Here is a 16,019-nt window from a genome sequence, read left to right on the forward strand (position 1 = left end):
AAGCGCTGTAAGTCTAAAGTATTGTTTTTCCTTTCCGTGCGTGACTAACCTGTCACTCTTCTTCTTTTGCAGAGGCGGCGCAGCGCTGGAATGAAGAATGGAGGAACCGCTCCGAAGATGCTCCGGAAGGATGCTGAACCCGAGAGGACTCTTACAGCCAGAACGAAGACCGTCCCCTTCAGCCGGTGCGAAGGCCCGGGAGCGGCTGAAGAAGCTGAAGAAGCAACCGATGGAAGGATGCTGCAGGTAAGGCTTAGCCGTTGTGCTGACCTGTTTTTCCTCTGTCTTTTTCCTTTCCAGGTACCGATGGATGAAGTCCTGGACGGGCGTGGCTGTAGAAGTTCAGGAACAGAACAGACACGGCGAGCATTACGCTGCAGGAGTGCAGAATAATGCAAAGCATGTTCTGTATGCAGGGCGTGGCTTAAATAGCCTTGCAAGTAGTCCCAGGTAAAGTAGTCCCTTTAGCACACTCTGTTCTTTGAATAAAATAGTCCCTCAGCCACACCCTGAGGAAACAGAAAGGCTCAGCCTGGCTAGACTGGGCAAATAGTTCCACATGATTTATCCCATATTATGAGCCTGGCGCAAACCAAACGGTGCCAGGACTGAGTCCAAGAGGCTCTGGGGGGCTTGAAAAGCCCTTATGGGAGTCGCTGACTGGGGGGGTTAGGGGGGGCATCAGATCCATGGAGCCTTTAGTGTGAACCATGACACTAATGTCTTTTCTCTTCCTTAGGTGCGCGGAAGCCCAATATGTGGCATAGACTGAATTGGGTCTCGCCTGTAAGTAATGGCGTTTTTAGAGCACCTTGATGCGGTGAGTAGGCGCTAAACGCAGCGCTATGATGCCTTGCCTCTTGCTAACCTGTTGTCTTGTCTTCCCACAGGTCGCGGTGCTCACCCGGTGCATGTAATTCCTGAGGCGATGCTGGTCGAGGAGCGGCACCGTTCATTAAATTGTAAAAATGTCTAATGCCTTGTTTCTTTCTTTTTTGTAGATCCGTCGGTTCGGGAGGAGTGCTGGTTCCAGGATGCTGATCTCAAGAGCCGTGGACAGATAACAAAGAAATTACAGGTAAGTTGCTGCTGCTAACGATGTCCTTTTTCTCCTTTACAGATGCTGCTCTTCCGAGGTTCACGGGTGCAGCTGAACCCGGTGAGTGTCACGTTGGAGAATTGCAAAGTAACGCGAAGCGTGTTATCCCAGTCGGGTGTGGTTTAAATAGCTTCAAGAAAGTAGTCCAGGTAAAATAGTTCCTATGGTACCACACCCAAAAATACTATACCGCATAGCTTGGTTCCATGTTGATTGACACTGAAATAAAGTAGTTCCCAATACAAGTCCTTTATAAAGTATGAGCCTGGTGCAAAAGGCGCCAGGACTGGCCCCAAGAAGGCCTAGGCCAAGGATGCCTGGTTTTAGTGGAGACCCTTCCTGGTCCATGGGCTTGCCAGGAGGTCTTCTGGATGGGGGTCATGACAGCACTCCCCCCAAAGCCCCTCTCAAGGTGTTCCTCCTGTCCGGCCCGGGTTTAGTTGGGAGATTTCGATGATAGTTTTTGATCAGACGTGGCGCATGAACGTTTTCACAGGGTTCCCAGGATCTATCTTGGGGTCCAAATCCTTTCCAATCAATTAGATAGTATAGCTTCCCCCTTGAATACTTAGAGTCCAGTATGCCTTTAAGTTCGAATTCTGGTTCTCCGTCAACAAGAATGGGTTTTGGTGGTGTTCCAATCGTTGTACCAGGCTGCATTGGTTTTAAAAGGGACACATGAAATACCGGGTGGATGTGTAGGTTGGATGGTAAATCTAATTTGTCGGCCGCTGGATTAATAATCGCCTTGATGGTGTAGGGTCCTAAGTACCTGGGTTGAAAGGTTTGGGTTCCTTTGATGGGTATAAACCTGGCGGCTAGCCAAACCTTGTCCCCTACTTGATAGTCTGGGGCCTTTTTCCTCTGTTGGTCGGCAAATTGTTTTTGCTTGTCTTTGGCATGAATTAGATGTTCTTGGGTCTTTTTGAAAGCCTGAGTGATATTGGTGTGAAGGGTTTTTACTGCTGGCATTTTCTCTCCATTCTCAACTGGTCTCTCTTGATGTTCGGGTCCTTGCCCCCTCTTTTAGATTTGCAGTGTCTCTTAACTAGGCCGGGTTCACTCTCCTGCCTGGCCTCTCTTTCTGTCTCTTTGGGGTGCTCTTTAACCCCCTTCGTCAACTGGTCTCTCTCAATTCGTTTGGGTCCTTGACCCCTCTTTGAGATCTGAAATATCTTTTAACTAGGCCTGGTTCTCTATCCTGCCAGGCCTCCCTTTTAGTCTCTTTGGGGTGCTCTTTAATCCCCTCCATTCCCAACTTGTCTCTTTCTTCGGTCCCACTGGGACAAGGAAGATGGCTCTGCATGTCTTCCCAACCACAGCCTCTGGGGTCTCCCTGTGCCTTGCTGGTCCCTCTCAGTGTATATTTGTACTTGGTCTGTGAGGGTTCTGGTCCTCTGCAACACCAGCAAACTTCTGTGGCTTCCCCTGAGCTCTCACGGTCTTCTTACGGTTCTCGACGGCTCCACCACACTGGCTTGTCTCCGGGCGTCTGGTCTCGCCTGGACCTCTTGAGTGACTCCGGTTCTGCCACTGGACGCCGGTTTCTCCTACAATCAGACAATCCGTTAAGTCGTGGTTCTTCCCCGGCTTGTCATTCTCCACCTCTCTGCTCCAGGCATTCGGGTCAGTTCCTGGACCTCTCCACGGTGCTCTGCTCCCTGGCGGGAAGCTGCTCTGGGGCAGGACAGACTTCGAGGAGAGTCCTTTGTCAGTTTGTATGCCCTGATTACCACCCCCAGGAGACCTATTGGGTACCGACCTCACATCCCTGGCCCCATGGGAAGGGTGCCCCACCTGGGTAGAAGTGACTACATTGAGGTATTCATCACACCATGCATGCACAAAATAAGCTGCAAAGTATAGCTGCAGGCTGCATTCCACAGGCCATGGTCTCAGCGTAGGCAGGAGGGGTGTTTATTTCTAATTTCTTCTGCCTTTCTCATTAAAGACCATACATTTTTTATTTAATGCCACACAATCTGCGCAGCAAAGGTACTTCGATGGCTGAGGAATTAAACGCTGAAAGCTTCTACACAGGCGTCTACGAAGGAAACAATTACTGACTATTCAATATAATATTCAATAAAGATTGTGGGAATGTGGTGGAAAGTAACAAGAAGTCATTGGAGTCTGTTGATATAGACAATAACTTGCTCCTAGACCTATGATATAATTTGCAGAAGGAGGCTTGTGCTACAGCCATCAACAAACATCAGGTCTGAAGAGAGCATGTGTGGTAAGGCAGGTGGGGGAACCTTGAAATCCTTATCTTTTTGCCGAATTTGAATGTGAGCGGGGTAGATCATTCCACACAAATTACCTCCACACCCTGGTACTTGGTTTCATCATGAAACTGTATGCACTGTAAAGGTGTCGAAGAAGGAGACTGACACAAAGGTGGCATGATTTTGGCTATAGACTTTTATTTGGGACAATGGAAAAGAGGTTCTCGCTATCCCTAAATTCTAAGAGGGGTTTCCCTGCCTCAAAACTAACACTAAAAGCGTCTGTCAAGATGTCCGTCAAAGTATAAACCATTGTCCTGCATCAAAAACCTACTTCTATCCCTCACACGCTAAAACGAAAGAGTAAACTAACATAAAGTTCCATCTTTAAGGAGAGTTGCTCCTTTCTCCTGCTTCTGGATTGTTGCTTAGCCAAAATGTTCCTTCAAGTATAAACACCAGAGAGAATGACTCCCTTCCCCTGATATGCAGGTTTCAAAACAGTCTTTCTACAATGTTCTCTCCAGGAGAATGGCTCCCTTCTCCTGGTGTGATTCTGTACACGTTCCAGTAGAACCAGGGGGAATGACTCTCTTCCCCTGGTGTCACCAACCTGACTTCCATTTCAGGACCAAGAAAATGCCTCCCTTCTCTTGGTCAGTTCCTGACACACAAAGCCTCTCTACTTCCACCTTGTTACCAGGAGCATGACTCCCTTCTCCTGGTATTACTTGATATTTGGTGCTTTCAGACTGATCCACGCTTTGCCTTTGTAACTTGCTGTCAACAATGTCCCAAATCTTCTTAGGATCACAGATCCTTCTCTTGTGATTAATGAACGTATCCCTGCCACTATGGTGAGCATGATTTCCTATCTGCTTTAATGTCTCTTTGTTGGGGTCCCAGGCTCGTTTTAGCTCACCAGTGGTTTCCTCTTCCACACTGTCTGTGATTGACAGGGTCCCACACACTTCCCTGGTGGCCAGTGCACTTATCTCTGCCACTGTCTTCAGGGCAACTCCCTCTGGTACTTGCTTCAAGGTCCCAGGCCCTTATCTTGTTTTGCTTTGGGTTCCAGACACTTATCTTGTTTGGGTTCCAAACCCTTACTTTCCTCCCCTTTTTGCTAAAGCCCACCTAGTTCACTCTCCTGCCAAGGACTAATACAAGGAAGAATACTCTTATCATCAAGTTCGATTAAATTGCATTCAGTATTTTCAAACTAGCCTGTAGAGATATCATGTTGGATATATGAATTCACTTGGCATTGTGGCCCTATCAGGAAACGATGTACAGCTTGCATAAACAGTAATAAGGTAAATCATATCAACCATGCGCTCATCGCTGACTGTATAAGGTGTTTACGTTGCAATACTAGAGTCAGTATTAAGGACCCACTCCTTCCAATGTGTTAGGGAGAATTCTCATTCTATGGCTAATTTCCCTTACCTATAGAGTCCCCCAGCAGCTTTGCTGGATTTGAAGGGTTTGTTTTTTTCTCCTGCTAAGAGTGAGACTCTTTTTCCCACTCTTAGGCATATTTGTTATGTGTGTTCTAGGCTATTTTTTGTGTTTAATGTCTATGGGGTTTATCTCACCCTAATCGGAACCATCTTTATCCACATGTGTTACACAGCACCCTCCGTGCAGTGACACCGGGGTGTCGTAGCGACGCCCAAACATAGACTCCATACCCTGGGACTGACTACTGTCTCCCAGGGCATGTAAAGTCCCCAATGACTTTACTAGTCACTCTTTATGAACAGAACAAGTACAACCCTTCTTACTATGGAGGTACTGGCAAGGGTTAATAGTTTTTCCCCTATGTTCATTTACGAGAGGGTACCGTACAGTCCCTCTCTCAAAAGTTTCTGCCTGGTGGCAGTGGTTACTACCAAAAATATTCGACCGCAAATATTTCCCTATGGGTTTTTCCCATTGTTCGAGGCTACCACATTTACTGACAGCCTCTAACATACCGCTGGTTTATTTTTGTATTAACTTTACTCCGGTAGGTTTTATTTGCCAGAACTTTTATATAAATTCTTTCTCGTGTCTTTCTCTAAGATCCTAACCCAGGTCGGGGATCCTTTGTTCGTCCTTTTAGCGGGCTTCTGCAAAGAAGCCCTCCTTTCGGCGTCACTGAGTCTGGGGTGGACCCATTGTGTGGGAGGGGGAGTAGGCCCCCTGGACAGGGATGCCTCAGCAACCCATGTCACACTCTGCCCTGATAGGATGGAGGGTCTCCCGCCAGGATGACCACTCCACTGTGTGAGTGACAGCTAGGCTGTATGATGGGGATCTTTTTGCATAAAAGCGTGGTCTTGAGGACTGGAAGAGCAAGACGTCGCCACTGGAACTAAGAAGCCGAAGAGGAGCGAAGCCAAAGACACCTGCACCAACTGAACCACCGGTGAAGCCCTGCTGCAGCGTCTCACCACTTTTCTCCACACAACGAGAGAAGATCTTCATCTGTAAGAGCCTTCTTCCCTTGAGCTGGTGGGGCCAACCAGTTTGCCAATCGCCTTCCCGGACCTGCCTTGGTCGAATCACCAGTGCCCTGCACTCGGAGACCGGATAGCCAGGCAGCGTCCACTCAGACCGCGATTTAAAGGAGCGTACCTTTTATTTCGTTTGGCAGCACCGCGGCTGGTTTCATCCCTGGGCAGTGCAGTAACTTGAACCTTCCTCCACGACGAGAGTCTCTCTTCCTCTGCTGGATCTCCCAAACTGCAGGAACTGCCAGGAACAACCGCCACCACAGGAGCCTCGTCTACATTTTAAAGTACTTTGTTCCGCCAGGCCTCCCTTTTCGTTTGGTACTGCTAAAGGTGTTTTAAATCCTTTACCTACCTGCTGGGTTGGCCACCCCTATCGTCTAACATTGTCTTTCGCCTTCTGCAACCACCCTTTCAAATCGTTTAACAAAGACTTCACTGCATCTACAAGAACATTTTGCTCCTAGGCTCTTTGCCCTGTACCACTGACTCTGGCACAGCCCTATTGACTCTGGTTAAATCTGTTACAACTGCCTTCTCTAGATTGCTTCTCACCTAGAAATGTGTTGGTGCACCTTACTCTTATAACCACCTTTTCCATCCCACTTTTAAAACTTGTGAAATGCCATTTTGCTCGGTTTTCACCTCAGTATTATACATGCTAAAGTACCGCTTGCCTAAACTTGTTCACAATCTTCTTGGGAAATGTTGCTAGGGTGCCTAAGAGTATATTCCTGTATAACTTGTTCTTTCCCTCCCTTGTGAGAAATTGATAGAGTGCCATTTGTGTTTGGTTTTCACTGTGCCGTTTTGCTCAGTTTTCACTCTTGCTCAAACTTGTCTACAATTTAACCAGGGAGTTGTGTATACTTTTCTTGACTGCTTTTTAACTTGCTTTAATAACTGTGGTTAATGTGTTGAACTAGAAGTGTGTAAAATAAATATATATATTCTTTTTAATACAAATCTTTGGTCAGTGTTTCCTTGTGCCATAGTAGTGTAGTCCTATTGTGTAAACCCTGAAAACTGCTCGTCTCCCTCTTGAGATAAGTCTGACTGCTTAGCCACAGCTACCAACTAAATCTTTGTGGTACAGACTGATACCAAAGGGGGTTTATTGCTCATACCTGTAGTCTTAATCTTCTGTATTGCTCCCCAAGGGAACTGCACAGGATTCTACCTAACACAATGGAAGATCAGATCTGAATTGTTTTTATAACATTTATTGTACATGGGATCAAAATGACCTTATACAACGTAATGTACATAATAAAATTAATAATCAGTCAAATGTGTATTCACATTAATTTGAACTGAAAATGTACTGTATTAATACCTCAGACAGATTAAAATTGAGAAAAATTAAAATATTTGAGCTTTACTCAATTCAAACACTGATTAACGAACTACACATTGTCTTCTGCTCTATCAAAAGTACTTAGGTGAACTTGGTTAAAAGGTACAGGACATCAATTAAAAAAATCGAAATGGCAGTCAATGATCAAAACACTGGCTACTAATGACTCAAAACAATGTTGGCATCTTGCCAACAAAATCGGACATCTCAAAAAGAGTTACTCTCCAACTGTGTTGATGAGAACACTTTGTTTTCTTTCATTAAGAAAATATATTGTAGACAAAAGCATATCCACAATAACGCATATATAATGAATGACATATGTGATCTAAGTGGTGTGGCAACCAGAAGAAGGTTTCAGACGATTGTGACTCATGATTCAAGGGTTTTATAAAAAAAAAAAAAAAGATCAAAACGCCTACCTTGCCCTATTTCTATGATGGACAGGGTCGGACTGGGACAAGAAATAGGCCTGGGCACCTAAAACAAAAGTGGCCCGCCCCTCACCTCAAAAAAAGTGGCCCTCAAACCCTATCAATTCACAACTTTACAGAAAATGATACTTATGTAGGGTTTCTGGTGTTTGTTGCATGTAATGTTTTGTGTAAATGCTTGAGAAAACCAGTGATAACATTCCTTTTGTTCTTTTCTTAAAAAGACAACATCATCATCTCAGCTAAATCCTATACCTATTTTGCAGAACCAGAATCAAGGCATGTCTACTAATTGCCAGGCTCGGACTGGCCTGTAGGGCAATAGGCCCAGGGCCGAACCAAAAACACACAATTTTGGTGTGGGCCACTTTTCTGGCAAATTTCGTCCATTTTGACGAGTTAATTCACTCTGAGACTAGTAGTTTTGATCAGTGTTGCTGAATAAATATTCTTTAAAAACCACAATATGCATCACACTTTATTTTTTTTAAACTCCCCTTTGGTTACAAATGGGATGACTAGCCATTTGCAACTCTGGGCCACTTTTTCATTGGTGCACGAGACAATTGTATGGCCCAGTCCTAGGGGGCTAGAGAAGAGGGAGGAAGAACACATTTGAGCACACTGTGCATGCAACAAAAAACAAGTGATGGCGGGAACCAGGGGCAGTAAGAACATTACAGAAAGATGCATGGGGATGAGGATGAGAGGGAAGGGGACCTGGGGTCCAAATGAGCATGTGGTGTAAAGGTGGGGCAATGGACATCTATAAGTGGCGAGCCAAGCACGACATTGCATGGATACTTACACGCAGGGCTGGACTGGGAACTAAAAGAGGCCCTGGAAATAATTACTAGGGACCAAAAGAGGCCCTGGAAATAATGTTCAAAGTGGCCCCATATGACACATTTTCAGCAAGCCTAATGCTTTTCCTATGAGAAAATTTGGAAATGCCACACAAAAGAGGCCCAGGGTGCAGAGGCCCACCGGGAAATCTCCAGAGTTCCCTATAGGCCAGTCCACCCCTGCTTACACGGATCTAACCGGGCCAGGGCACTCCTAAGACTTGAGTGACTGGTGGCACAGTGTATTTAAATGTTTACATTCACCAGTCTTTGCGTGCACTAGGCCCGGATGCTTAACGCTATCAGAGAAGGAACAGGTTTCTAATAAGACCACGCTCGCTTTCTCTCAGCAGTTATCAGGATTATACCAGGGAAAGCCATTCCATCGCCTCCTGTTAATCTTGTGCAACGCCCTCTATTAACAGCCCGTGGTATTGCATCGTTGTACGTGTGCTGCATGGTTAAGCTTGTGCAACGCCCTCTATTAACAGCCAGTGGTATTGCATCGTTGTACGTGTGCTGCCTGGTTACGTTTGTGCAACGCCCTCTATTAACAGCCAGTGGTATTGCATCGTTGTACGTGTACTGCCTGGTTACGTTTGTGCAACGTCCTCTATTAACAGCCAGTGGTATTGCACAATTGTACATATGCTGCATGGTTAAGCTTGTACAACGCCTCTCTATTAACAGCCAGTGGTATTGCACCATTGTACGTGTGCTGCATGGTTAAGCTTGTGCAACGCCCTCTATTAACAGCCACTGGTATTGCATCGCTGTACCGCTGGTGCCTGGTTAAGTTTGTGAAACGCCCTCTAGTAATAGCCACTGGTATAGCATCCTTACAAGTGTAGTGCAGCAGTAGTGACACTTTGTCATGCTGGGCACCCCACGTGTGTAGCTTGATGCCAAGGAAGATGGCAGCGTAACCGAGTGGCTCCTGCTCCATCCAGCGCTGTAAAAAGAACTATCCGTCATATAGGAGGAACATGCCATAAAAAACACAGGTTTAACAATTAAAGGAGGAACATAGATAAAAAAACACAGGTTTCCGGGGGGGAATGCCCAGCAGTCGGAGTCCTGGGCCTCATGGGATCACGGCCACGATGTAAGAAAATGGCGACGCACCAGTGACCGGTGTGGGATAGCATGGATCTAAAATGCCGGCGCTTCCATGAGAACGTGTGAAGATTGACATCAGGAGAGCGCAGGTAGCAACGGTTCCTGCACGAGACGCTCCCAGTTCCGGGAGGGCTCGCAGGCGAGTGGGCATGGCCTAGTCCTTCTTCAATTGCCGTATAGAAGTACGCGGCATGCAAATTTAGTATGCTCGTTCCCACAACTCCCGGCGCTGTCTGCTCCGAGCCAGAGAGACAAAATAAATAACCGAGGAGCGTTTTTAATGCGTGTCATAATCTTCTCTATATAATACTTCCGCAATTGTAATTTTGAAGATGAGCATGTTTGTCACACTCTCTTACATAGGTGGTAGTTATGATCGGTTGGGTAAATTGCATAGTGTTCGGTAGCTTTGCGCAGTGGCAGTATCGTAGCCAATGAGGTTTAACCGAGGCGCGATTATTGCTTATTGAAAACTTTACCCAATACCCCGCCAAGGTGACTTGAAATATAGTCGACTTGGTAATTTTTGACAGTCTCCACGGAGACTGACCTTTCAAAGTACAAAAATAGATGTATTATATCTGGGTTGCTCATGACAGAATTTGAACGCTGCCTATCCATATTCAAAACAACCTTAATGCACGATATGTTTGCCAATTAAGGATTTCAATTGAGCTCGTTCAGTGTCGAACATCTCCTTTTTATAGTTAATAGTTGATAAAAGGTGAAATTAGGGGAGCGCTATTAATTGTGCTCTGAACACGACATTGACCAGCCATGACTGGTGACGATTTTAATTGGCGGGGAGTACATTTTCCCAACGAAAATGCAGAAGCGAAAAAATGTAGCCCACATGTGCTTCCAGGGATGGAAGTGCCACTACTAGAGACATTATTTTTTAAATAATGGGTTAAAATGGTACATTCTACAGCATGCTTTCTGTGAAAATTTGTGTCAGAATCCACACAATTTACATTTGGTTTTGTAGGGTAACACATGGAAATTGTTTTAAAAAATGCATCTTCCCAATGCGCCAAACATTGTATATGTTAAATGTTAAAGGTATTTGTATCGCGCACCGTCACCAACGGAATTGGTCCGCAGGCGCTCAGGCAGATCTGCAAATGATAAAGGTGGGATGGTTTAGTAAGGTGAAGAAGGGAGTAGGATAGTGAGAGGAGTGGTGTTCTGTTGGCAGCTTCAACTCGGTATACACCGGGTGCTGAACTTTGGTGCGGGTATCGGATCGGAGTCAGTCCGCGCGTGCTGTTGTTCCGGCTTATATGTTGTTGCAGTGTTGTGAAGTGCGTGCGGCTTGTGCGAGAGATGGTTGTGTGAGTTTTTTTAGTGAGATCAGTATGCAGAGTTTGAGCTTATATTGGTTAGTGGGTTACCTGACCTTTACCATGCTAACATTCACAGTTCTGTCTGAGTGTGGCACTTGTTGACCCTCACATTCCCATCTATACGCGGCGCAGGCCACCGCCCAGGACTCCATCCAGGTGTGGCCACGCCAGCACTCACACTCCCACCCAGATGCGGCGCAGGCCAGTGTCTAGAGACCCGTCCAGGTGTGGGCATGCTAACATTCACAACTCTATCTGAGCGCCACGCAGGCTGGTGTTCACAACTCTAGGTGTGGCACATGTTAGCATTCACGTTTTTCTAGGTGCGGGCATGTTATCCTTCAATTGATCCTATCCAGATGCGAAGCAGGCCAGCGTCTATCTAGATGCGTCTGCCGGTCTGGATGTGTTCGTCCGTACGTACGAGTGGGAGTGTCAATTGGGCTTTCGTGTGGGTCTAGGTATGCGGTCAGTCTCTGCAGCCTTCCTTTGTGGCTATTTTCCATGTGTCTTATGCTCTGTCGAGTGGTTGGTTCTTTGGTTTGAGTGTTTGTCCAATTTGAGAGTGGTCGAGGTTGGAGTTATTTTCGTCATTGTTTTATTTATTTATTCTAGTGCGTCTCCGTTGTGGTTATGCTTTGAAGAGCCATGATTTGAGGAGTTTCCTGAATGCTAGGTGGTTTGTTGTATTTCGTATATATTCTTAGGTAGGTCATTCCAGGTTTTGGGTGCCTGGTGAGAGAAAGACGATCCTCCGAGTTTTTTTATGTTGTAGGGTTTTGGTTCCAGGCGTATGTCGGTGCTTGATCTTAGTGTTCTTGTCGGTTGGTGTAGGTGTAGTTTGGCGCTTAGCAATTCTGCGCCTTGTTTGTGTATTGCTCTGTGCGTGATGCACATGGCCTTGAACTTTATTCGCTGTTTCAGTGGTAGCCAGTGTAGTATTTTTAGCTCTGGTGTGATGTGTTCTCTTCTGGGTATCTTGAGGAGGAGTCTGGCTGCTGCATTTTGTATGCGTTGCAGTTTTTTTAGAAGTCGTTCGGGCATGCCCAGGTATAGGCTATTGGCATAGTCCACTCTGGACATGATCAGAGCGATGATGCTAAGTGTTTTGTTGTCGAATGACAGGAACGGTAGGATCCTTTTTGCTGCTCGCAGGAGGAAGAAACATTTCTTGATTACCGAGTTTATTTGTGGCTCCAGAGTGAGGTTGTTATCCATCAGGACCCCTAGGTTTTTTACAGTTGATGATGGTTCTGGTGTGGTGCCAAGCTCCCTTGGCCAGGGGATGTAGTTGATGTCTCCTCCCTTTTATGAAACAATCATTATCTCTGTTTTGCCTGGGTTGATTTTGAGATGGTTGAGGTTCATCCAGTTGAATATGTCACGAAGGCAATTCTCTAGTGTGGTGTTTTCTTCTCGGATGTCCTGTATGTTGAAGATTATTTGAGTATCGTCGGCGTAGTTGTAGCATGTGAGGCCGTGTTTTTTGATGAGTTTGATTAATAGGTACATGTAAATGTTGAATAGAAGTGTGGAGAAGGATGATCCTTGTGGTACTCCGCACGTGGAGACTCTGGGTTTGGATTTACAAGGCTTCATCCATATTGTTTCTGTACTGTTTGTTAGGAAGGATTTGATCCATAGTAGGGCAGTGTCTGTTATCCCTAGTCCTTCTAATCTCTCTATGAGGATGGCATGGTTGACAGTGTCGAAGGCTGCAGACAGATCAAGGAGAATCAGGGCGGTGCTGTTGTCCGAGTCTGCGTTTGTTTTTAGGTCGTCCCATATTGAGAGGAGAGCCGATTCTGTTCCTCTCATAGGTCTGAAGCCAACTTGTGCCTGGTCTAGTAGGCAATGCTCTTCTGTGAATTCTTGGGTTATTTGGTAGACGTACGTTTCTAGCAGTTTGTCTATGTAGGGTATGTTGGAAATGGGTCTGTAGTTAGATAAGTCCTCTACGTTTCCTGTTGTGTCTTTGAGTAGAGGCTTGATGTAAGCCGATTTGAAGGCCTGCGATACTTTACCTGTTGAGATTGAGAGGTTGAGGAGGTTCCTGTGGTATTCCATGGGGGTTCCTTGTTTGAGAATTGTTTTGTATATGTCCGGGGGGCAAGGGTCTTCAGGAGAGCCCTATTTGTTGCTTTGGTTTACCAGTTTGACGAAAGCCTCAACTGATATTTCTGGGAAGTTTCGTAGCTTGTTTGCGTGTTCCTCGTCTGTGTTGGTGGGGTTTGAGCTGTGAACGCTTGGTCTGTTTTGTATGGTGTGTTGGATGGAGGTTATTTTGTTTTTGAAGTGGTCTCTGAGGTCCTCGCAAAGTTTTGTCGATGGGTTTGGCGTGTTGTTGCAGGCCGGTGGGTTTTTTATTTCGTTTATGATTTTGAATAGTTCTTTTTGATCGTTTGGTGCCCTGAAGATTCGGTTGTCGTAATGTTTCCTCTTCGCTTTTTGTATTTCCTTTTTATATGCGCGGATCAGTTGTAGGTATTTCAATTTGTTTGCGGTGTTGTTGTTGATCCTCCATTCAGATTCTAGTTTTCGGTTTTTCCTTTTCATGGCGTTGAGTAGTGGGGTGAACCATTTTGCTGTAGTTTTGTTGCGTGATGGGGTGAAGGGCTTTTCTTCGGCGATGTCGTCAAGGGTTGTTGCGATCCAGGTATGAAGTAGGGCAACTTTTTTGTCTAGGTCTGCTTCTTCCATGGTTGATGCTTGTGGTTTGATGAGTTCTAGGATCTCGGTTAGATTGGAGTTTTTTATGGTTCTCCAATTTCTTTTCATCCTGATGGGTTGCTTTTCTTGTTGCTTTTCTGTCAGGGCGGCCGTTGTGATTATGATGAGGTGGTCGCTCCAAAGTATTTGAATTGGGGGTGCCGTGGTGATGAGACCCTTGTTGGCGAAGATTGCGTCCAGTGTGTGCCCTGCTGAGTGGGTTGCTCCTTTGACTAGTTGTTGTAGGTTCATGGCTGCTAGTTGGGCGGTTAAGGATTTTTGTGTGGTTGTGGTTTCTTCGTCGAACCAGATGTTGAAATCTCCGAGGATGATCAGATGATTGTACTTGATGGCTAGGGTAGTGATTGCTTCTGTGAAAGCATCTACGAAAGTCGCATCATAGGTTGGTGGTCTGTATATCAGTATGAATTTCAGGTTGGTTTTGGGGTTTACTGAGAGTCGTAGTATTAACGATTTGCATTTATCAATGTTTAGTGGATCTTCCATTTTGATGGCCAGGTGTTCCTTGTGGATGATCGATAGTCAGTGGATTCTCTGGGTGAGATTTTGTTTTGAGGTTATTTGTTGTTCGAGTTTGTAATTGTCTGTTCGTGGAGTTTCCACATTGATGTCGGTAGGATGAAGAACGGCGACAGCTGCTTCTTCATTGAAGCGGTCTAGTAAGTTGATAACAGGGCTGATTAGTCTTGGTGTTTCTGCTGTGATGCTACTCGGATGAAGATCAGCGGTGGTTTCTTCATTGGGTCCGGGTTGTTGGGTGGGGGGTGGCGTTGCTGGTTGTTGGTACTTCGCCGTATTGTGCGGGATGTAGTGGAAATCGATGTTGCCCCTCCGTTCTTGTAATGTAAGGGGTGATGGGGTCGGAGTCTTCCCACTCTCTTGTTGAGTGCCCCCATATTTTTTCCGCGTGTATCAGGAAATTCTTTGCATGTTTCGAGGTTTCCGTGGTGGGGTGTCGGTGTACCGTGGTTGTTGCGAGGTAAGGTGTGAGGTATAAGGATTTTTCTCTTGTGGATTTTATTCCGGTTGTGGTTGTTTTGGGCATGTTTTCTTCCAATGGGGCTGTTTCTTGTGGGTTCTGTCGGTGTTGTGTGTTCGCGTCTCTTGTTGCATGATCTTGTTCTCTTTCTCGCCGTCCTTTTCTGGTACGGGCCATTTTCCAGTCTAGGTGCAGGCGTGGTATGGTAGTTGGTCTATTATGCTGTGCTGTGCGGTCGCAGTGGCCTCGGTTTTCCTTTTCTGGATATGCTGGGGTGTTCTCTGGCTCACTGTTGTTTTCTGTCGGTGGGTAGGGTATGTTTCCTGAGGGTGCACTGTCGGTGGAGGGGGGGTTAGGGTGTTGACGGTCTGCTGGTATGGGATTTAGTTGGGTTAGGTAGTGGTGGGTTTCTGGGAATGGTAGAGTATTGAACTAAGCACAGTTAGATTATTTGAGAGATCTGTGTATTGGGTGAGAGTCCTATCAGTGCAATCTAAACATCACACAGTGCCGTTCCGAGACAAGGCCCCTGCTAAGTTTGAGAGACCTGAACAGTGGGAGAGACGTCCACCAGCGCAGTCTAAACGCCACACAGTGCAGTTTGGAGACGGAGCCCCTGCTAGATTTGAGAGCCCTGTATAGACTGCGCTTAGCCTTTTAATTTCCTAATCTCAATTCATTTGTTTCTTGTCTCCATGTTTGTTATTTGTTCTTAACGCCTGGCTAATTTATTGCCAATACTTTGTATCCTTTTCATGCAATCTATTGATTATCTTGTGGTGGGCTTTAACTATTGTTTATTTTTGTCAATGCATATTTTTGACTAATTGTGATGGGTAATTATAAATTTTTTTTTGCTTTGGCATTCAACACTGCCTTGCTCCTTCTTTTTTGTTTTTTGGGTCGGATTGTGTGTTATATTTGGTTTGTCAGATATGTCTTTGTTAAATATGTACAATAATTATGTGATATAATTTTGCAGCCTTGGAAGAAGAGCGTCGTTGTTCGAAACACGTGTCGGCTGTGTAGATTCATATTAAATTGCTTAATCAGTTTAAACATTTTCGTTTGTGTGCGCAATTTATGGTAGCGAGTACCAACAAAGGTTGGGTGATATTGTATGCATATTTGTTCTATAAAAAAAGAGCTTAAGCGTAAGTGCTATACAATAACGTATTATCATTTGGCCTTGGACGTCTGCTTGCATTCACAGTAATTTGACAATATGGATCTATACACAGAGATATTAATGATACATATGGTGATCCATTCTTGTATGAAAAGTTATGTTATTTTATGAGTTGTGTTATAATGTAACATGAAACCTCCATAAATTGCATTTTCTGTAAAGTCGTGAATTGACGCGATTCATGGATGATGGTTT

General features: G+C 45.4%; 1 non-coding gene across 1 annotated transcript; it reads left to right on the forward strand.

Moving 5' to 3' along the window:
• Window positions 1-9,985: 9,985 nt before the first annotated feature.
• On the forward strand, window positions 9,986-10,125 carry LOC138496259 (U4 spliceosomal RNA). Its single transcript, XR_011277788.1, has one exon. It is a non-coding gene; the product is annotated as a U4 spliceosomal RNA (small nuclear RNA).
• Window positions 10,126-16,019: the final 5,894 nt, after the last annotated feature.

Source organism: Ambystoma mexicanum, chromosome 10, assembly GCF_040938575.1.
Source record: "Ambystoma mexicanum isolate Mex_15411 chromosome 10, UKY_AmexF1_1, whole genome shotgun sequence".
Lineage (NCBI taxonomy): Eukaryota > Metazoa > Chordata > Amphibia > Caudata > Ambystomatidae > Ambystoma > Ambystoma mexicanum.